Below are 23748 nucleotides of genomic sequence, written 5' to 3' on the forward strand. Positions count from 1 at the left end.
AACAGTGTGCCTCATGTTGAAGACGACTGATGAGAGAAAAATCCCTCAAACAGAATTTTAAACATCAGTTAGCAGAGGCAGTGATTAATGAAACGCTGCAGACTTTTCTGCATTGTTGTTGTTGCTTTTGCAGCCTGTGGTAAATGGATGTGAGCCAGTCCAAAGTGACATTAAAGCCTCTCCTGTTATCAAATGCCATAAAACTTGTGCTCGAGGTCTCAAAGCACTAAGAGATCCAAACACTCTGCCGGGCTGAGATGCATCGGGCTGTGTTTTAAATATTCCATTATAGGAGCCATTAGGATAATTACAACACAGCCTCTTTCACTGATCTGACTGTGAATCCTTTTTATTCCACACGACTGACAGACACTTTTTCCATCCTGCTCTGGCTCAGACTTCGCTGAACAGTATGACGGGGAAGTGCTAACTGGGATATATGGCTTTAACTAGAGGAGACTTTAAAGAGGGGAGCGGGTGGCAGGTTGGAAATTGAAAGTCAGTGCAGTCTGTGTATGTATGCTATTTTTGCTGCTTCCTTGCGTGTGATGAAGAGGACCACGTGGGAGATGTTTATCACGTCTGATCTGGGCTGTAGAGAAAGGAAAATGAAAAGGCCATCTCTGCCTGGAGACAGTGACCTGCTGTATCAGTACCCCGACACTCTTGTTTACAAAGCACCATTTGAAAAGGTGGCAGCTAATGAACAGCATACCTTCTTTTCTGTGCAAGAAAATAATAATTGCAGCGCTCAGAAAAATGCAAAGAAACCATTTCCTGTTGCCCAAACAACCTCGATTTTACACCAACTGGGTAACGAGAAACGCCGGCTCCTCTGTTTCTACAGCCTCATTTTCCATCTGCGATGACACGTGAACAGGAATCCACGAGGATGCGGAGAAGAAACGCGTGAGGCACCGAGAACGTGGATCTAATGTTACAAACACGCCTGCGTAAACGACCGTGTGAGAAAACAACAACAGCTGAGGGTTTGGTCGAATCCTATAACATCAGCTTCTCATTGGGACTTGTTGTTTTTAGCCTCCCAAAAACGTGAGAGTTTCAAAATTTGATTACTTCCAAGTTCATCTAGGCTGCTGCAACACTAAAATATACATTATGTTATTAATTTCATAGACCCTGGGTGTGGAAAATGAATTCTGCAAACCAAACCAGCAGCGACTCGCAGGAAAACAGGCCGTGTTTTCCTCCAACAGTGTTTACATCAGTGCTCCTCAAACTGCGACTTCAAAGTGCGCACACGCCTCCACTCCCACCTCAGAATGTTGATCAGTAATTAACAACAAAAGTTTCATTTTCTATAAATCTTTCTCAAATCCTGCCAATCACCAGCAGCCAAACCAGTAAACAGGAAGAGCATCAGACGAAGGTTATCAAGAAATCTAATTGACCTTTTCATCGCCACTCTGCGCCTCATAGCCGAGCCTCCACAACCATCGACTCACGAGGAGGCCGATATGAGCCGATGAGTCACCGAAGCTCGTCTCTGCCCAATAACAGTGACTGAGGTGAGCTGCTGAGCATAGCCAGCGTTACGTTGTTGGATTCTTTGTGCATAATACTCATACGATGTGAGCATGTAATCAAACTGTTTATCTGAAGGAAAGTGGGACACCAGAGGGTTCCCTCTAAGCCTGAAGGAAAAAAGAAGGAACACACACATGTAAAGGAAGCACTCAAAACGTGCGGCTATCCTAAATGGGCGTTCTTAAAGTCAGCAAAGAGGCACAGAAAAGAAGACCAGACACCAACGAGGGAGGATAAGAAGGACAGACGCAACAACATTGTCATCCCCTATGTAGCCGGTGTATCAGAAAAACTTAGGAGAGTTTTCTCCAAGCATGACATCCCGGTGCATTTCAGACCCAGCAACACGCTCAGACAAAAACTGGTTCACCCGAAAGACAAAACGCCAAAACACAGACTTAACAATGTGGTGTATGCTGTACAGTGCAGCGAGGAATGCCCAGACCTCTACATCGGAGAGACCAAACAGCCACTTCACAAGCACATGGCACAACACAGAAGAGCCACCTCCACAGGACAAGACTCAGCTGTCCATCTGCATCTTAAGGATAAAGGACACTCTTTCGAGGATGCCAATGTTCACATTTTGGACAGAGAGGACAGATGGTTTGAAAGAGGAGTGAAAGAAGCATCTATGTCCACTGTGAGCGACCATCTTTGAACAGAGGCGGGGGTTTACGACACCAACTCTCTGCCATTTATAATCCAGTTTTGAGATCCCTTCCCAGACGCCTTAACGCCCACTCACATCCTGGGCCATCTGACCTCAGGAATTCGCATGATAAGGTGGGGCCAGGTTTCACAATGAACACACCCGAAACTCTGGCTGATTGGGACCCACACCCAGTTTCACACCTTGGCTCAGGCGATTAGAGGATCATCAGGGGGTCCTTTTGTCCCTCTGTGGGGGGATACTCCCACTAGGTTTATATCTGGGACTCTCCACCATTTGACCTTAGAACTGAAGAAGCTTCTCGGATGAGAGGTGAAACGTCTTCAAGTAAACTTAAAGAAGTCCAGACGCTTTTCTTTGCAAGCTCCTTTGACTGGGACACCAGAGGCAAACATCAGCTGACATAATGTCAGCTTGTTGTTGTTTAGCCGGCGTTCAGCCGCTCAGAGAGCGAGGTCACATGTCGAATCTGCTGACAATAAGTATCTGTGACAATACTGGAAATAAATAAGATTTTTATCCACATTTTCATGTATTTAATTGCCAGGACCTGACTTCAGTTCAGTTGTTTTATTTGTTTATTTATTATTATTATTATTTTATTCCCAGCTGTGAGAAGCAGACAGAAAGTCACCCAACATGAGAGTCCTGCCCTCTATGGGGCTAACATGTTTAAACAATGGGACTATGTCATAACAGCAGTGCTTACGACCACTGAGGAAAAGCACTTGTTGTCAACACAACCCCCCTTTCTTCACATCCCAAATGTGTTTACAGGCTCCTTCGAGTAGTATTTAAAATGAAGCAGATCCTTTTTTGCACTTTCCTGCACTCTGCTGCTGTCCAAACGTCTTCCACGGTCTGGTTTTAGGTCCTAATTAGCAACAGCAACATTCAAATGCTGCAATTTTCATCAGCGCTGTTAGTGGATAAACCTCTCAACTGAAAACATGTGCAAAAGCAACACTTTATGGCAGTTATGGTAATTTGCGGCAGGTCCATTAAATGTGACGTTAAACCTGCAGCGTAATCTGGTGCTGATGAAGTGGAAACGTCTGCTGAAATTATTAAAAACTGCACTGGAATGAAGTAAAAGTAGACTCCAGCTGAAGGGAATAATCAAATAAATAGAAGCGATGCTAACCCAGCTGAAAGCAGCTCGTGGCAGCTAACTAGCCATCACCTCCACTTTCTGCAAAAACACCGATTTTAATTTCCTGCTCTGCCAGTGATTAAGAATTAATTAGTGAATCCAGATGCATTCTCTGTTTTTTTAAACCGTGTAATAAAACAGGCCTAATGACTCCGTCTCCACCAACCCCCCACCCCACAGTCTCTCCCCCCTGTGGGGTTAAAGTCTGACACTTGGGTTTAGTCCTACCTGTGTGCTTCTGATCACTTCATTTCAGAATAAGCAAACTAATCAAATAGAGCTCTGCTACGTCTGTGAGGCCTAAACCAATCAGAAGCTGGAGAACAATATTTCTGTCTATAAGAGATGGGAGAAACAGCCAATCAGGCGCAATGTGCATCTTTTCTTTCTGTCTTGTTCTACATTCTCACCTCCTCCAGCCACATTTTCTTGATTGCACCCTCATCTTTCCCTTTCTCACTCAATCTCTTCTTCTCCTCCACCTTCCTCATTCATCCTCTCTCCTTCCTCCTCCTCCTCGTTCCTCCCTCTGCCTCCCTCACACGGGCCACAGATTTTAATGAGCTCACTCGTCTCTCTCCCTCTGCAAACGAACAGCCACCCTGCTGAATCGCCGTCTGAGGCCAAACCTTAAATAAGCCATCATGGCGGCTGAACTCATCCTCACCCAGCACACACACACACACACACACACACACACACACACACACACACAGGGAAAGCCACTGCTGAAGGTGAGGCCTAATAACATTGTTCTGACTTCATTTGTGTCCAGATGCTGACTTGCACACAAACACTGCAGCTGCAGGTTATAATTGGAGTGTTTAACAGGGTTTCTCACACGGCTTAGTTCAGCTCAGTCTGCATGTGTGCGTCACGTTAAAGTACGCCAGCAAATTACATGAAAGAAAATTCATATGTGAAAGGAACGGTCTTCTCCCCGCCCCACACCCTCCAGCTCCTCAGCTCCTGTCACATTACCCCATCTCATCCCCTTCGTATGACTCTACAATACACTAAAAACCTTATTTTCCTTTGAGCCGCCTTCATCTCTTTATTCGTTTCTTCCCATTCTTCCCTCTCCGTCTATTGACCGATTCAGTCCTCCTGCAGTTCACTCAATAACTTCTGTCCTTTCTATCCTGTTTGGCTGAGCCTTCCACCGTCAGCGTTTCCTTCCTTTGACTCCCTAACATCCCCTGAATTGCTCCTTTAAAGTGCCCTATCAGATCTTAGTACCCTTGTAACAGCCTTTTACAGCCTTCGATCATCCCTTTCATCCTTTTACCATCCCACGCAGCCGTCCATCTTCAATTGTAACTTGCATTACTACAAACATGTTTTTGTATGCCACTCTACGGCCTCTTCGACCCCTCTACTACCCGTTATATCCTTTATGATTCCATTACAAGCCTGCGTGATCGTTTTCACCCACCTGTGTCCTTCTATGGTTCATTGACGCCTCGCTGCTGTCATAACCACTCCAACAACCCCCAATAAACTCGGGTTATCCCCTCAATCATTCGTGCATCATTCCTAAAGCACAGTGTCCCTAACAGTTAGTAACCATTTTATTACTCCCATGATTTCATAAAGTGGAAGAGAATTAAACTGAATAGTGTATTACCGTTCCTTCTACATCTTTATCAGATATTTTCACCCGTCCTCCATTGATATGGCCATCGATAGCCGTCTTTATCCTCTATAAATAATCTTCAGATCATCCCATTTACCTCTCATTAGTCATTAATCAATACTCCTTTATCATTTCTTTGACCCTTTAATGAATCCATCTGATCACTGATCTGTAACAGCAGTTTCTGTCCCCGCTGACCACTCCTCTAACGTCCGACTCCATCACCTCTGTCGTCCCCTTTATCTGCTTGTATTCATTGTTCAGTCATCTGGCGGTCCTTTATGCTGTGCCGTAACCCTTCGATCATCTCTTTTGCCTCTCACTGAGCGATTTCTACATCTTTATCTTCCCGTTGACCTCTGCACGAGTCCTGTTCACCGATCTATCTTGGCTCGTGGCCCCGTTCCATTCCTCTTTCAGGGTTTAAAAGGTCAGCTTTCCAGTGGAGAAAGTGTTTGCGTTGGGATTTGACAGCTAGTCTATAAAAATGAAATGAGCAAAACAAATCATGGCCCTACGTTGTTTTTCTCCCTCCAGAGCATGTATGCGATAAAAGTTGGCCATCTGAAGTGCTCTAATGAGCCGCTGACAACAAGCCTGTCGCCGCCGCCTCCTCTCAGGACAACAAGCTGGTTATGTAACCAAACTAATGAAACAAGGCTACTGTGTTAGGCCCTGTAAAAAAAGCAGCAGCAGCACCAGACTGCAGCCAGTCCCTGAGACATAGAGGAGAGGGATGTGGATCCCTGCAAAATCCACCAATCAGCCTCCACATTAAAAGTGTGAACAGGCTAAGTGATGACACTCACCGGCTTGTTACAGCAATTTTCTGCTGTGGAACTTTGGGTCCAATTAAATAGATGTTACATCACCGTGTACCTAAACATCAGACCAGCATGCCCCAGCAGCATCCCACAGCTGGACGATGGCGGCAAAAACACTGAAGTGGTGAGGTTAGCCTGAGCATTACAAGCCCTCCCCATTTATTTATACAGGTGTTACTGTATAACTGTGTCTCATTAGCCTGCTATTAAAAATGATGAAAACGTTATAGTTTAGGACTGACTGAACTTTTCATCGTTTTACAGATTACATTCTCTGACGTAGGTCGATGATGCTAATCTGGATTTCCTGCTCTCTCATCATCCGCTGTGATGAGCCGGATTCAGCTGACCTGTAATGTCCCCATATCCTGATCTGGTCACATGATTCAATGGATTTTCCAGCATAAACCGTTTCCTTCTGGGCGGCTAGCTCCGTCACCAGCAAGAAGGTCTGCATCTCCTGGCCCGGTGCTTTTCTGTGAGGAGTTTGTATATCATCTCTGCACCTGCCTGGTTTTGCTACAGGGTCACACAGTCCGAAGGTCTAAAGGCTGTGGATGTGAGGTGTGTACGGTGCTGGATGAATGAATGGTTAATGCGCTTTTAGTGATGAGAGTAGAAAAGACCAGTCCACTTCCACCCCACGGGATTCAAAGGATCCACTGCCAGCACCCCACTGCGAGACGCCACAAGACACCCCCGAGGTCCATGTTCATCTCCGTGCTCTGACATACAGACCTGCAGAGACCGGAGATGACTGGTTACTCCATCTTTCCTTCCAGTTCTCCATTTTGATTTTTTTCCCGATTCTCAGTTTTTTGCTTTGTTTTTTTTCTTTGATCCTCTTTATTGTTCTTATCATTTGTCACTGGTGTGGTTCACAAGTACGGCGGGCGATTGAGAGAAGCCATTATGTGCGTTTATGTCTGCAGCAGAGTTTATCTCCAGGCAGCAGCAGGGCACTGGGACCACTGGTGTGTTCCTGCCATCTCTTCCTGACGCTCCGCCGGCAAACAATTTAACTAAAAAATGATGACGATAACAGACCGTAAAATGTGCTAACATGCAGCGTGATCGCTGCAGATACTTTCTGTCAGTCATACACGGGGGACGGCGTATCGCTTCGCAGACACGCGACTCAATATTTTAAAGTTCATAACAAACTGTTGTCGTGGTGAATATTAAAGATTAATATCAGACATGTTCGTGCCTGATCTGCACAGCGCTGCACGCAGCAGTCGGGAATGTTGGTCTCATCGTAACGTGAAATTATTCAGCATCTGTAATCTGCGCCGTTCTTAATTCACGGAAACACAGCGCAGCACGTTAGCGCACAGCAGTGGACGCAGGACCGCGCACGCACAGGGAGACGGCGAGAGTCCAAGAAATGATGATTTCCACTATAAACAGAACAGCTGTGTCCTTGTGGACAATATTTAACCTTCAGACATCAAACTCTCTGATATATATGATGGCGTGCAGTGGTCGGGCCTGTGACATTCCCATCTGTTTCAGGAAACCAACATTTATTTCATCTCTTAAAAGTAGGAAAGAAAGTGATTTTTGAGAACGAGGGATCGGCACGCACCTACCCAACTCTGACCCGTCCTACAACCTGCAGCACATCAGACCTGCCTCAGACAACGTCAGCGTTTTAATCAGAAACAGTCACACACACCTGCTGCTGTATGCTGACGTCAGGAGAATGAAAATGATTTTCTCTAGTGAAGACGAGTGAAGCCAAATATTTATTCTGGGAGGTTTTGAGCAGAGCTGTAACAATTAGTCCATTTCCACCTTTGCTTCTCGGAGAAAAGTAGCTAATTACACGACCACAAAAGGTTGCGGTGACTTTATTTGAGCCATCTGAGCAAATGACCTTTCAATTTGTGTGTTTCCGATTTCTTTTTCGCTCTCTGTGAACTTCATCCTCCGCATTCTCAGCAGCAGCAGTTTCCATAAAATGATCTCGTCTCCTCATTTTGGCCATTAAATAATATTTCACATACATACTTCATGAATATTGATGTTTAATTCAAACATTTTTGCCTTTTTCTCAAACTTCCTGCCGTGTCTTTAGGGCCTGTTTGAACCGGATGACACTTTTACCACCTAAAGCTTCTCTCTGATAGGATTTCATGCTCAGGAGGATAACTCTAATTATTTCTTGATCTGTTTGTTAATTTTAATGCCTAATATCCGTCCGTTTGGCCGGAGAACTAACTTCAGCTTCTTTTGGTCTAATGAGTCTCAGTGTGAAGTGTTCGAGGGGACTTCTGCTAATGTAAAAGTGGCAGAACAGCTTTAATAAAACATCTGCACATTATCTTTGAGACAGCGGTGTGATTACGGTAAAATAAAGAGAACGTCGCTGAACTTTTAGTCTGAGGTAAGTGTGCACGAAGCAACGCAGTAAAACAAACAGAGGACAGGCTGTAAGGTGTGACGGTGTCTAGGAGCTGACAGCGAGACTTGCTCCGTGGCAGCTTGTTAGATGGAAACATTGTTGCCTTGCTCTGCATTTGCAATACAGCAGGTCTGCCCGACACAAAGGAAACTCGATGAGAATACAGAGTCTGTGTGCACCTCTCAACTCCAACAACAAAGAAGGAGGAGGAGGAGGAGGCAGCTGCAGTTCAGCAGACGCAAAACCAAAGTCATCACAAACAATAACAATCCACCAAAGGTGTAATGCACGGCCAAATTATGTTAGCTGATGTATCCTCATCAACCACCACACAGCTGTCTGGTTGCTTCACCAGCTGCTGCTTGTCTTTCTGGAGCTTCTGGAGTCCCACCCATCCATCCATCCATCTTATCGGGGGCCATGTCACAGGGAGCAGCAGTCTAAGCAAGAATGCCCAGACGTCCCTCTCCCCAGCCCCCTCCTCCAGCCTATCCAGGCGAACACCAGGTTTCTCTAGGCCATCTGAGAGTAAAGCCTCTGCAGCGTGTCCTGGGTCTGCCCCGGGGCCTCCTTCCGGTGGGACATGCCCATAACACCTCACCCAGGAGGCATCCTTGTCAGATGCCTGAACCAACTCATCTGGCTACTTTTGATGTGGAGGAGTAGCGGCTCTACCCTGAACCTCCTCTCTCTCTTTACCGAAGCAGTGACTGCATGGCTGCAGCCGCGGCGCCAGCTCGGCTATAAATCCCTCCTCCCCTCAGCAGAGAACAGGAACCCCAGATACTTCAACTTTTCCACTTGAACCTGAACGACGTCCCTGACCCGGAACAGGCACTCCACCTTTTTCACTCCACTACAGTCCCACCACAGTCCTGTTGTACACACACAATAAATCATATATACATATACGCACACAGGTATAGACTGGAGGCTACTTTGGTGACTTTTCTGTGTACAGAAAGTCGGCCAATACAGGTTTTCAGTTCATCATCATATCTTTCCTGTCAGCAAAGCGTTGTGTTGATTCTGATGGATTGGACAATTTGGGGCTAAGTTTTCATCTATGCCCAGCCATTAATACCTATTTCTTGTGAGAAAGGTGAAATTTCATGACAAACGAGCATTCCTGCCTCGTACAGCTGACGAACGGACAGACGAGGAAAACAAAGACCGCAAACTCTGAATGAGGTCGGACTTACTTCATGGTTACTTCACTGCAGACTTACTTTTCATTGTTAGTCAGTTATCCTGTTGTAATTTGTCTTCTAACTGTTATGAAGCAAGAAAGACAAAGTAGAAAGAGGAACACAAAACAGCCGCAGGAGAAAAATGAATGAATGAGTAAATAAAACAAACTGCTTACAGGTGTATCCATGTCAGGTAAATGCCAAAATTCAGTGTGTGGTTTTATATATATACATATATATAAAACTGTTTTTTCCCACAAAATCCACGTAGTTTTCACATTTTATGTCAGAATTTTATGTGGATTCGATCTTTTTATTCAGGTTTCTTAAGACACTGAGGCTCCCCTCTGTAAACCCATCTTTCCAACCTCAAAAGAGACGGAGCAAACCAGAAATAATAAAATATGTTGATCACAAATTTGTCCTACATTAAAAACAGAGCTGGTGTCAAAGTGAAGACCGGTGTCAGTTTTCACACTGATCTCCATGAACAAGATGACAAAGCTCAAAATATGAACCGTTGTGTTGTTTAATCAAACTTAAGCACAGAACACAGTACCCCCTGCTGTTACTGAGATGTAGACGCTGCTGGAGCGATGCCGTTCACCTGAAATTCCTTTTGTGCGTTTACGTTCAGCAGCATATGCACTTACTGCAGCAGAGATGTCGTACGTCTCACATCTGCTGTCACAAATTAAACGTTTAAGAGCAGAAAAAGACAGACATTGTACTGTAAAGCCAACAATGAGCCGTCTCCTTCCTGGCGTGCAGACCGTTTCCCTCTTCCTCCTCTTAGCCGTCACTGGCTCTTTTTAGTGTCCGTTTTCCTCCCTCTTCATTTTCTCTCTTTCTGTATCGCTTTCCATCCCAATTCTCTCACTCTGACCTTGAAATGAATAAGAAGGCACCGCAGATAGACGAGAGCACGATGATGGGAAATGGAATTGAAATGTTATGGAGTCGAATTTAAAGGCGGCAGTCGGGGAGAGGAGGGTGGGAGACAGAAAATAGTGGATGAGGGAGGTGAGGAGGAGGAGAGGAAACAAGGCCAAGGATAATAAATTCAAGGAGGAAAGAAGCGAAGGAAACAGGAGGTTAGGAGATGTGGAAAATGAGAGGAAAGGAGAGACATACAAGAGCGAGGTAAAGAAGTAGGAACGGGTTGGAAATAATAAAGTCACGAAAGTGGAAAAGGAAATGGAGCAGGAGAAAATGGAAAAGGAGAAATAGTGAAGATGAAAGGAAGTGAGGAAACAATGAGGAAAGGTGTGATAGGAAAACTGAAAGAGGCAAAGAACAAATGCAAAGCAGACTCAATTAGAGGCTGAATGACTGATTATATACAGTCCAACATCTGTATTTACACCAAAGAAGCATAAATGTGCCAGACTTGGAAATGTTCTGAGAGTCAGGAGTCAACATGTTCGCTGCTGTGATTGTACCAATCCCTAATGTTCACTCTGGCTCATTTCATTTGAAGTGCTGGGCTCATGTCTGTCCAATTGTTAAAGGAGAGCTGTTCAGCTCCACAATTTCGTACTCGGGCTCTGCTGCAGTAGTTTTGTGTGATCCATAGTTCAGGTTAGTCCCCATCTTATACTGGGCAGACGCAAGCTGTCTTAGCTCCTCCCCTTTGACACAACTTTCCTCTGACTGGCTGCTACGAGAACGAAGAGACGCACGAGGAGAGATGAGAAACACCGGGGTGACGAGACACAGCTGAAGCTAATGAAAGACAACGAGACACAGCAAGAAAAATAAAAAACGATGCACACTGGACTGAAAGTTTTATTATTAGTCTGGTGCTTAACACTAACTAGCAGGTATGTTGCACGTCATGCAGTTTGCTGAGGAGGCGGGAGTTCTTCAATAACTCGGTCAATGGTTTAATAAAGGTTCTGTAAGCCTGTGGATAACTGGTATCATATGGAGGTTTGAAATCACCTCTGAAAACACATGGGGAAAGTAGATTTGGCACTGTATGTATACATTAGGGGGGCAACGATACTCGTATCGATATTGAACCGTTCGGTACAGTGCTTTCGGTTCTGTACGCATAGGTATCGAACAACACAACATTTTTAATTTATTTTATCAACTTTCCTTCTGACGATGCTGTCTGTGTTGAGCGCTCAGTGGATCTGCGCTCGACAGTGCAGCCTAGGCGGAGTAGTCAAACGCAGATTCACTGAGCGCAGGGCAAGCTAGCAAGACAGAAGCTAAGCTCTCCTTGCAACATGGCAAATTGAACCTCCCCCACCCTCATTCAGATCTGGCGTTTGGAACTATTTTGGTTTTCATGTGACGTATGACCCTGAAGGTAAGCGCGTCATGGACAAAAGTAAAACAGTATGTCGGATGTGCCACGCAATGCTCAATTACGTGGGTGGGAACTAGTGCGTTAGCGCAGTTAGCTCGTTAACGTGTTGGCCGTCCAGCCCCACGCACGGGGCGATCCGCGGTAGCTCGTTAACGGAGATTTGCCGTGTTGTGGCGTTAACGTCATTTCAGATTAAGGCTGACAGCACTAGTGGGAACACAACGAATATGACTGCACATTTACTCCGACAGCATCCTAGTGCAAAGACAAGTGGAAGCAGACAAAAACAACAAGCACGCATGCTACAAACTTTACCCGAGTCATTTAGACAGCCGTTAGCACAGGATTCTCCTTATGGGGACCTGATATGTTTAATATGCTGCTGAGAATATAGCCCAGAAGAAGCGTATAGTATAGCTTTTATTTTGGAAAGAGCCATTTCTCTGTAATAAACTCTCTTTTCCAAAGATGAGGGATTTCTCGATCAGATAGATTTATTTTTTTTATTACTTTGTTGTTTCAGCAACATTAAATTTAAAAACTGTACTTTTGAGTTAAAATATATATTTATAATTTTAATAAATGACAAATTAAAAAGGCTTGAACATTCTTTTTGTATCGAAAAAATATCGAACCGTGACACCAAAGCATTGAACCGAACCGAACCGTGAATTTTGTGTATCGTTGCAGCCCTAGTATACATATATATTTTTATTTAGTTTTCAGGTTAAATTATGCATAAATCTGCAGGGAGCACATTCTCCAAAAACTTGGGTTCGTGAGTCAAACTTCAGGCCTCGTCGGTTTCACCCGGGCTGCTTCATAATGAGCACACATCCACGTTTTGATGCCTGTGATGCAAAGAAAGTGCCCAGAAACATCCTGTATATCCCGTCCTCGTCACCTCCAGGTGGCTTTGTGTCTACAGTGCAGGGCAGCGAAGGAAGAACAGAAAACATTTTCACATAATGGTGACAGGTAAAACCCGTCAGATTGTTCCAGGTTTGCTTTCTGCTGCTGTTTTATTTCTGAATAATGAGCCACTGTCTGCACTCATGCGCTGAGGACAAACACAGCTTTTTCTCCATGTAACCTCACTTCCCACATTTCACAAAAGCCTCTGTCATCCTCGCACACCGTTGCTCTGAAGCTGCGAGAGTAATCACATGTGTGAAAATGCTTCCAATGCTTCTAGCAGCCTCAATAGACGAGTACAAAACAGTGCGCTGAAAATAAAGAGAGGATGAAACTTTCACACCCGGTCGCTAATGCGTGGATGGTGTCTGCAGGAAGCCATCAAAGCAGTTTGCGTACGCTGTCTGAGGGGGATTTGAAGTCAAATATTTGGCTGGTTTCCTCCTGGGAGGAGATTTCTGGAATATCCCGTGCACTTGCAGGGCTCTTCTGAAGACGAAGAAGGTCGCAGAGTTTCTGAGACTTTAGAGGCAAGTCAGCAAATATTAAAGTTGGGAGGTTTGTTTTTTATCCTCTGCCTCCCTCATCTACATTCAACAGAAGTAATTTTATAAAGCTGAAGGGCAAAAACATGACACGTCTTGCCTGATAACACAAATTCTACACTCATTATAACATCAGAAGCTTAATGGAAACAAGTGGCACAAACACAGTAAGCCCTGTAACTCGGGACGCATGTTTCACGTTTGGGCTGAAAACAGCGAGGAAGCCGAGGGTTTGACACAGCTGACATTACACAAACACCAACAGCAAGGGCGCTCATCTGTTTGCAGGTAGAGTCCATTCTGTCCCTCCATGCAAAATCCACATGAATACTATTAGCCCTCAGGAAAATAACCAAAACCCATACTAGTACAGCTGTACAAGTACAAGTACATGAGGGTCTTTCTTCTGATTATAAGGTGCATCATCAGGAGATACTAAAATAAATTTGGTCAGGTAGTATTAGAAGTCCTGGAATGAAAGGCTACCCTGTTTTTGACTTAGTGACCCAGCAGTTTTCCCTCTGGGCTGGGAGACACCCAAGAGAGGGCGTGCCGGCATCTTGGGGTATTATTCATGATGATGGGACAGTGGACCAGAACACTGGTCCATTCGCAGACTTGTATTTTAGCAGGTTACTATGTTAAACCGAGAGATAAACTATAAGATGAAGCTTTCAATTTACCAGTGTAGCGATGTTCCAACCCCACCTTTATTGATCGTGTAATAAATGAAGGAATAACGCTACAAATACAAGCAGCATCAATGATTTTCCTCGATAGGAGGCCATTTTTCTAAGGCCTTAGGCTTAGAAATAAGGAGCTTAAACTTCTGGATGGACCCCAGAGTACAGCAAGAACCCACGTTAGAACCTGATTGAACCCTATGAAATTTAGACTTGCGAAAACAAACTGTTGATGATTAAAAAGCAGGAGGATATATAAAGTTAGTAAGAAGTCTCATCAAGAGCCAACCAGTACATACAAGCCTGGCAGAGGGAGGAAGCGACGTGTCTAAATACCCTTAGAACAACTGCAAAGACACCTGTGAACTTAACCGAGTCAGGAATTGAAGTCTGAAAGAAGACAATCATTAGAACCCAGATAGAAACCCTGACAGTGAGTTTGGAGACCAAGAAAAACAGAAAAGACACGTTAATGCCAGACATACGCTAAGGACAAACTAAGATTATTGACACTGGAAGGACATTTGTTGTTTAGGTGAGAGAGGGGAGGAAGAGAAAAGAAGGAAAGATGTACAACCTGAAGAACAGCATCACCACAGTGAAGCATGGTGGTGGGAGTATTATGCAGTGGGGACGCTTCACGTGTCTACAACTGGGAATCTTGTCAAGGAAGGAATCATAATCTCTTCTGGTTTGCCAAACAATCAGACTCCAGCTTTTACCACCAGGTAGATTATAACGGATGATTCTAAGCGTACCATGAGTCCTCGCTCCATTCTGCATCAGGCGCAAAGATCAAGACACGTATACGTAAGTTATAAACCACAATGATGCGATTGGAAGCCTAATGCAAGGTCACATCCCAGCGTCGTATTACTGCGCCCTGACAATCGTCTGAGCGCAGCCCCACCCCAACACTGGCTGGAGTGCCATAAGGCTCTGCTGTGCTTTATTGTAGTTCAACCAGCAGCTGTAGCTCATTTGTGGTGGTACAGGGCAAAGGGAGCTCTGTGTTGATATAACTCTTAATAGGAGATTTCTGTTGTGCAGTTATTGAAGTCATATAAGCGTCACTTTTTTAGCCGCAGCAGAAGTTATGAGTGTATGAGAGAGTGTAGCTGTGGGAACAACAGGTCCACTGTGGTAACAAACATGAAACAAAGTATAAAACTATTTCAGGAACAGACAGGAACCAGACAAAAAAATGAAATAATCAAACTCAGTATTGTGTTTCTATGTGCTGCTGTCATGTGAATATTAGGCGGTCGGGTTAATTCTCAGTGATCTTGTGAGACGTCTGAGGCATCCTTCCAAGACTCGGGCTATGAGCTTTTAGCCACACCGCGGGTTTTTGGACCAGCCAGTGTCTTCTGAGGAACTACTGGCAGCGACGTGCATGCTGGCCCATGACGGATGGAGCTGACAGATGGTTCAACCAATCACATGCCAAGTATTTTTACAAAGCTCCTGCACATTTCTAAATTGTTCTTAAGCAGTATTGTAGAAAAAACAATACTGAGAGTCAGGTTACATAGACGATAAAAGGCTAGCTGACTTTTTAACAATGTAAACTGTGGCGAAATGTGACATTTATTTATTTCCTCTTTTTCACTCATTTGACAAAGACTACACAGCTCATCCTCACAGACCTGCTGCTTTTTGTTTGCATTACTTTTACTCCTACTACTAATAAATATATAAGGTGTAAAAACAAGGAAACCATCTGTTGGCTTTTTATCACTATGCATCACTTTTATTTATTTTTCTCTTTATTTTCAAATAGCTGTACAGCACTTTGTCTGAAAGCGCCAAGTTATTATTATTATTATTATTATTTTAAGCTAATCAAAGGTCACAAAACAGGAATCTATGTGTGCACATCACATAAAACATGAGGAATAAACAGAGATAATTACAGAGAACACAGACAGAAAACAGGAAACATTCACAGAAATGAGACTGAAGGAGAAACAGAGAGTAAAACAGGCATCTCAAACTAACGCTGAGACAATAACCATCAATGCAGAACTCAATAACTCCTGATCCAGCGGATGGGCGGATAGATGGACGACTGCAAAACAGAAAGTTACCAGAAAACCATGAATTCAAAATAAAAATCAGTAACTTTACAATAACTAAAGTTAATTTTAGAGTAATGAAGGAATCAAATCATCATCATAATAAAACCTAAACACAAAAGAGGAAGCTGAGGTTGGGCCCTGTTGAAATATAAAGGCCTAAACAAGTGGAGCTGTTGTTGTGTGCGTCAGAAAGCAGCTTCTGATTTTAACGTCTTTGGCGTCAGCGTGTCTGTACTTTACTTTCTGCTTTGACTTGGATCGTTGGGAAACTCTTCAGCACAAAATCACCAATTTGACGAGACGGGATTTTTCCACAGTCTTCACTCGGACTGTCACAAACACGTAAAGTTTCACTTCAGACTTTCTGTCAAACTGGAAAACTTTAACAACTCCCATCTTTCCCACACAGTTTAGTGGAATAAACACTAAGATCGATTTTTAGCTGTGAGATCAATTAACAGCTACTTTGTGTTTCCTGGACAGGACAATGGAAACTAAACTAACACCACCAACATATCCCTGAAGGGGCATAAAAAATGTACTGTCACACATTCGCACCCAGAGAGTATTTGGAATAAAAGCCTTTTGACACCTCTGATGTGCCACCCCCAGGAGCCACTTTTTGTTTTCATGCCACTAACAACTCTGTTGAAATAGGTCTCACTTACTCCGAACGGGAGACAAGAAACGCAGCTTTGACTTTGAGCACTCTTTCATTACGCTTTGTCTTTCATTTAAGCCTGAAGTGGCACTTTTTTCACATACCTGGCTCTCCTGATCAAAAGCCTCACATCCAGCCGTTTGTAAGATGCGACTTGAAGTGTTTTCAGACGTGAAGGGTTACGGCGAGTGCATTTCAACAACACACAAAAAGACTTGAGCTAGAAATGTCAAAAACAGTGTCTTAACTTCCCCCACAGGCAGATAACAAACTGCAAATAAAGACAGGAGCGCTGCTGGAGGATTTATTTTGGTGTTCGCATTGAAGCGCTTGTGTTTTTCTAACCCTAAGCCCATCAGTCGTCCTCGTACCGGCGGCTCCGTGAGCACGCTCAGGAATGAAAGATTTACCAGGTTGCGCTGCTGGTCTCGAGCAGAGGTTATTTGCTGTGTGTTGTCAATAATTTAGAGCAAAATCTCCTTTTTCGGTGCTCACGTGGAATATTTGGACGAGTGATTTCATGAGTATCACGTTTTCATGTTGCTCCACCTTCTGAGTGAATCTTTGGTAATTATTGTTTGATATTTGCAGAGTAAAGAGTTTGAAGCATCCTTCATACAAAGATCTTATTTTTTGTCAGCTTAGTGCACCTACAGCTCTTTAAGCAGCAGCATGCTAACATCACCGGGTGTAATGCTGCACACTGTCATTTTACCCAAGCAATATTATCTACATAACACCAGGCAGCAATCTCCAGGCTGGAAACTGAAGCCAACAAGGAAGTGGCAGAACCGGAAGTTCCTCTCGTGGCCACTGGAGGCGCCAAAAGCAAGTCAAAAACTGTTCATTTATCCCTCTAAACAACTTTATGTTCAGTTCAGTTCAGCACCAAATCACAAGCACAGTTGCCTCAAGTGTTTTATAAGACAATAATACAGACAATCAGAGGAAACCTTTATGAGAAAGCACTTTCTCAGTGGGAATGAAAACCTCCTTCTTAAGAGGAAGATGCTTCCATCTGCTGTGGGGTGAGGGGAGGAAGACACAGAGGGGAATAATTAAATGTAGAGAGGTGATGAACACAGAGAGCGAGAAAAGGTGAGTGAAGAAGAACCAGTGCATCATGGGAAGGCCCCAGCACCTGATCATGCCCCTATAAGCTTTATCAAAAAGGAAAGTTTTAAGCCTAATCTTAAAAGTATGTTCACAATGTGTGAATATATATATCATGGATACAAGATCGGCAAACAAATAAACAGACACACACACAGAAGCTAAACGGTTTGCAATCCTGATTTTGAATAAGCCAGTAAAAAAATGTGATCTTCGAGGTCGGAGAGTTTCTGGTGCTCGGAGCAAAGAAACTGAAAAGCAGACCAAGCTGAAAACTTCCCCTTCCTGTCGCTTAAAGCTGTCACTTCAAAAAACAAACACAAAAAAATGGCAAAGGTCACAAAGACGAGATGAGAATTCAAAATCCGAGCCCACAAACCAGCAGGCGGCTTCCTAGTGGCTACACTTCATGAATAGCAACAAAAAGGTATTTGCACAAACCAGCATAATTCACACGTAAACCTGTCCACCCAGTCCTCACCCAGAGACATTTCCCCCGAAACCACAAATGTCAAGCGTAACGAAGGCGCGACAGGAAATGTCAGGTGATCCCGAAAGTCATTACATTTCATCCTGTGGGAATCGGCGATATCTGTGCTAAATTTCATGGCCACATATGTAATAATGTCAACCTTATGATAGCAGCAGAGATGAAAAGTCTACAGGACTCATCGCTCTGTTCAACGCTGGGGTATTTCAGTCTGGACCGTGCAGGTGAGCTGGACCGACATACGGAACGATTTCAATTCCAGCTGGTGATGATCAACAACAACAGACCTGCGCTGCTGTGTAGAGGCTGGGTTGGATTAAAGCAGAGCAGATGCTGATAATACGATGGCAGCAGTTAAGAATAAACCTTTGTTCTCAGGGTCCCAGATCACTGATCCCAGTGTTTGTCCTGATTTTAAGCTACAGTGCGACTGATAATGATGTATTGTGTATTGTGTGTGTATTAGTGAGTCTGTCATATGCTGTCCAGGGGTAAAGATTTACTATAACATACATCAAATCAATGCTGGTCTTACAGACAGCTCGATACACTTCTGCTATGAATTATGGGCTGTGATGTTCGATCCTTATCCACAATGTTAAATCTACTGATAGGTGAAGTGAAAAGAAAATTGATCTGCTCATTAGAATGCAGAGTTATGCTGGGAAACTCTGGGCCACAGCCTTCATGTATAAAACCCACCCAAACACCTGTGCAGTTACAGACTGAGCACGTCCATGAGAACGGCGCTCTCTGCTCCAGAACAGCTGGAGGATAAAAAGAGCCCACGGCACTGACCGGGCCTCCAAACTTCTCAGATTCACGTTCGATAGATCTACAAACATCAGATTCACTGAGACAGAAACCAAGACACATCCTTACAGTCATATATCCATGCTCCAGCGGAGCAGCGCCAACGTGGCAGGACAAGGACCTTCTGACATACAGTACAAAGACCTGAAAGATCAGGCCCATCACCCCATTTATATAGCGCCAAATCACATCAAAAGTCACCTCAAGGAGCTTTATATTGTAAGGTCGACCCTACAATAATACATACAGAGAAAACCCAACAATCATATGACCCCCTATGAGCAAGCACTTTGGCGACAGTGGGAAGGAAAAACTCCCTTTTAACAGGAAGAAACCTTCGGCAGAACCAGGCTCAGGGAGGGGCGGGGCCATCTGCTGTGATTGGTTGGGGTGAGAGAAGGAAGACAGGATAAAGACATGCTGTGGAAGAGAGACAGAGATTAATACTCTACAACAAGTAAGCCTGCAGCGTGAGAGCGAAGTGCTCTAATAGGGTGATATGGTACCACAAGGTCATTAAGATAAGATGGGGCCTGATTATTTAAGAGCTTGTATGTGAGGAGCAGGATTTTGAATTCTGCATTTAACAGGGAGCCAATGAAGGGAAGCCACAGAGAAAAACTCACTGAATCAGATAGTGAGATGATCCAGTCGTCTGATAGGTGAGTCACAGCCTTGTCTGGCCTCCCTGCACTCTAAACAGAAACACAGGATGGCTTTATCAATTCTTCATAATGGCTCCCATCATCTGTGGGGTGAATTTCAGCTTCTGTCCTCTGGATGGAGGCTTTTAGTCCCAAGGTTTTTATCACTTGTCTAATTATCAAATGGGTCGAATGGGTCAGTGTGTTTTGCCAGATCCCATCATTTTTTTCTGTAAAGCAAACTTACCTACAGGTATAAATACAGTAACCTCAGCACAGGGATGGACTGGCAGCCTGCCACCCACTGACACTCACTACCCTGAAGTATGTAAGAGGTTAAAAATGGATGGATGCTTTTAATATTTAATGTTTGTGCTGTATCTGTGTGGCATTATGGTAGTTTGTGAAAATCAAACCAAAAGCTCGAACAACAATCTCTCTGGTGCTTTAAATACAAACATTTCAGTCTTTGTCAAAAACACGAGCACGGAGCCTTCGGGGCCTCTCGGCTTTAAAACAAAGAGACCAGAGTACAAGCTGGCATCGTGGTTAACATTTAAAGTTTGGGTGAACTTTGAAAATGTCTTTTGTTACATGCAGACTTTCAGACAATCTGACAAACCTACAAGCTGCCAAGCATACAGCAAACGGTAAAGGCCAATGAATCTGCAGATCTGCAGCCACCCTGATGGAAAAAGTACACTGTGCCCTCTTATTCCCACCTACACAGCAGCATTAAACGACTGATTTAAAAACCACAGCTGCTAATTATATTTCTGTTAATTGATTTCTCTTGCTGGGGTCTTTCATTCAGTTATTTTAAGTTAAAAGGAAATCAAGGAAAAACCAGAAGAGATTTTTCACAAGCAGGAAATAGAAACACATAAACTGGTGCCTCGTTGCTTTTTCGGGTGTTTTGGGATGTGTTTAGGAGTTAAAATGGGATTTTGCAGGTTGAACCCATAAAATGATGAGATGAATGTGAACTTCGGTAAACTGCAGTTTGTGGACAGGTTGCTGTGCTGCTGCTTGCTCCGAGATGTATTCTCCTTTGTGGGTTACTTAGAGTTACTGCAGTGTATTTTATCTAAAGAAGATTTCATCATGGCTGCTTTCCAACTCCACTCGAATTTGGCGAGTGATACTGTGGACAAGAGATATTTTATTTTGTATTCTTATGGTGACGATTTATAATCAGAACTATCATTGGTCAATCATTCATCATTGTTGAACCAGTTGACAGAATAATCTCTGAATTATATCTATAGTAATCTGAGCAAAATATTAATGTATGTATATTATCATCACTTTAATATTTTGCTCAGATTACTATAGATATAATTCAGAGATTATTCTGTCAACTGGTTCGACAATGATGAACCATGAACCATGACAATACTAAGAAGCATCATCAGCTTTATGATTAATTAACGACGGCTACCACTGACCTTACCTAACCGTGAGCACGAACACCAAAGCCTGCTCTGCACCAGCCCAAGTCCAGTACTGCTAACTGTGTGTACTCCTGTAGCTTTATATTAACACAGAGTCATTATCACCGTTTGTTTTTGTGCTTGAATGCACATATTTGGTTCTTATTTTATCAAGAAGCTCTTTCACTCACACCACATCGTGGCTGGATCATTGCATCAGTGCAGTGAATGTGCACACTGCCTTTAAGTGTATATTCTGTTGTTGCGTCTATAAATACTGAACATATTCCCGAGTTATTAAGAAACAGACATGATGGGAAAACTGAAAAGCTGGATTTGACGTTGTTCACAAGGGAAGATATTTCAGTTTTGTTCAAAGACACAAATGTTTAAGTGATGTCCTTTTGCCTGGGGATGTAATTATGTGTCCACTGTAAGGATGTGGGCCACAGGGAAGAGACTTGACATGTATAATGATACAGTAAGTGCTTTGCATGAAGGCACTAAGCCCTACTGAAAACACAAATATGACACATGTAAAATCAGAGCGTGTTGGAATAATTGTGCAGCAGAGTATCACGCTGAAGCTCGGAAGGTTTGGCTGGTAGAGTCAGGGCCTGTGTTCAAGTCTGAGAAAGATAAATACGATGTTCATGAACAAGCCATCAGGGCTGACGGAGAAGCTACGAATGACCTCACAGGTTTGCGGTTCGTAGTAACTGTGAAATATCTCTAACATTACAGAAGCATTATAGCATGCACCTCTGTGGTTATGATGGCATTGCATATATGCATTAATCATGTTAAACATGCAGGTGGGACTTTGTGTGTGGGCGCGTGACCTCTGCATGGCTTCTTTTGGAGGGACTTGAGTTGTGTGGATGTCTGCATGATTCTGACCCACTTTCAGGCCCCCAAAAAAGGCACAACCTTTCCCCCGAATAACTCCTTTTCCTCTGGTGTGTTTGGATTACGTAACTCCTCCGTGCTGCTCAGATGACAGCGAACTCGATCTGCTCCAAAGAAACAGGTCAGGAGTTGCGAGTCCCAAACGGACCGTTCTCATCTCCAAACACACTCGGATGTGCTTGGTTTACCCCGCTGTGCAGGGCGGGGCCGTCCCTGCAAGGATGTCCCCGTTTAGAAACACGAGACAAGAGAAACGAGGCAAAACTGAAGCAGCTGATAGATCAGCGGGGAGTTTAAGCAACGGCTATCTGCCGTGTTCACACAGATGTACTTAATAATGTTTTTACTGCATCATTTGGCTCTTTTCCTGCTTCATGAAAACAGATTGGGAACATGTTAAAACCCTTTCACGCTGAAGCCCTGCAGATGAGTGGAACTGTCTACATACTTTAATATTCAGTCTTATTTTTCCACCACTACGTCTCTGCATCTGACGCCCTCGCTCTCCTCTAGTCTTTCCATATTCCTCTCAGTCTCTTCTGCATCAGACCTGACTCAGCAGTGTTTTCAGAGGCTAATAACAGAACCAGCCAGTCAAATTAATTACTGCTGGCCCTGCAGCAGTCGGACCTCTAACACACACACACACACACACACACACACACACACACACACACACACAGGAGTATTTCTGGGTGCTCAGGCGACTGAGGAGCCAATTCCAGACATTAAATACCTTTGGGGCACTGAAGTGAACGAGACTACACACTTCCCTCTTCCGTCTGGAGCCTTAAAGGGCAATTACACCCTAAAACCTTAACGCGATTAAAATAACATCACATGTGAGCATTTCGAGCTACCCCGGCATTTTCAGAGTGTATCTCTGAAGCATCATTTGAGTTTCCAGGTTCAGGTGTGAGGCTGGAATTCACTTTTCTGAGCTCGTGCTGAACTCGTCTGTGCACTTCCAGCCTCTTTGATCTCTTTGTAGATAACCTGACACCGCTTATCACATTTCCCACACTCTAAAACAGAACTAAAAGTGAAGACATTACAACTGTCCTTATGTTTGCATAAACAATCACTGACGGTTGAGGGTGGGGTTGGAATTTGGACATGCGCTTAATAGATAAAAGTCCTTCCTCTTTCCTCGTACTTTTTCTTTTTCCGAATAAACGCTGCCTGAGTGAGAATAGTTATTTCTGTCTTAGTCGACAGCTTCCCTTCGTTTGTTCTCAAGTTAGAGATCAGACTGTGCGCCTGTATCGATTCTTACTTTCTAATGTCAGTGTAACTGAAATAGCCTGTTTCCTGCGATCCTTTACATTTGCAGCAAATTAGCAATGAGAAATTAGCAAGATCGTGCAAGCTGCTAGGCAACAGCCACCTTCAAGGTCATCCATAATAATTAACATTGCTAAAATAAGCCACAGCTAAGCCTGGCGTAAGCTTTTAGTTGTTGCACTTGCAGTAAAGTTCATTAAAGTCCAGTTTGTTAATTGCTGTTCCACCGTTTCCTCTAAAGTCTGGTGTAGCAGCATGACTGCAGATCTCCGAGGTGACCTCTCTGTGTTGACAGTTCAAGCCTCCTGCGTGTGACGGCTCTGCGGCGTCATGCGCTGTGAATCCAAAGACAGACGCCCGCTGACGTGTGACTCTAGTTTCACTTACTCCACTCGTGCATAAACCCCACCTCAACAAACAAACATG

The 23748-nt window shown here is 43.9% G+C and overlaps 1 protein-coding gene across 4 annotated transcripts in view; it reads right to left on the reverse strand.

Annotated features, from left to right (window-relative positions):
- The window catches only part of grid1b (glutamate receptor, ionotropic, delta 1b), a 584637-nt gene that overhangs the window by 285731 nt on the left and 275158 nt on the right, over positions 1-23748 (reverse strand). Inside the window, exon 1 of one of the 4 annotated variants that reach the window (XM_084936980.1) lies at positions 5002-5964. The exons of the other annotated variants lie outside the window; for them this stretch is intronic. The gene's annotated coding sequence lies outside the window, so the exon portion shown is untranslated. Of the gene's footprint in view, positions 1-5001; positions 5965-23748 lie in introns of those variants that run through there. 4 annotated transcript variants of the gene reach the window in all.

The sequence above is a fragment of the Perissodus microlepis genome, chromosome 8 (assembly GCF_051167445.1).
Source record: "Perissodus microlepis isolate ML-2025 ecotype Zambia chromosome 8, ASM5116744v1, whole genome shotgun sequence".
Classification (NCBI taxonomy): Eukaryota; Metazoa; Chordata; class Actinopteri; order Cichliformes; family Cichlidae; genus Perissodus; species Perissodus microlepis.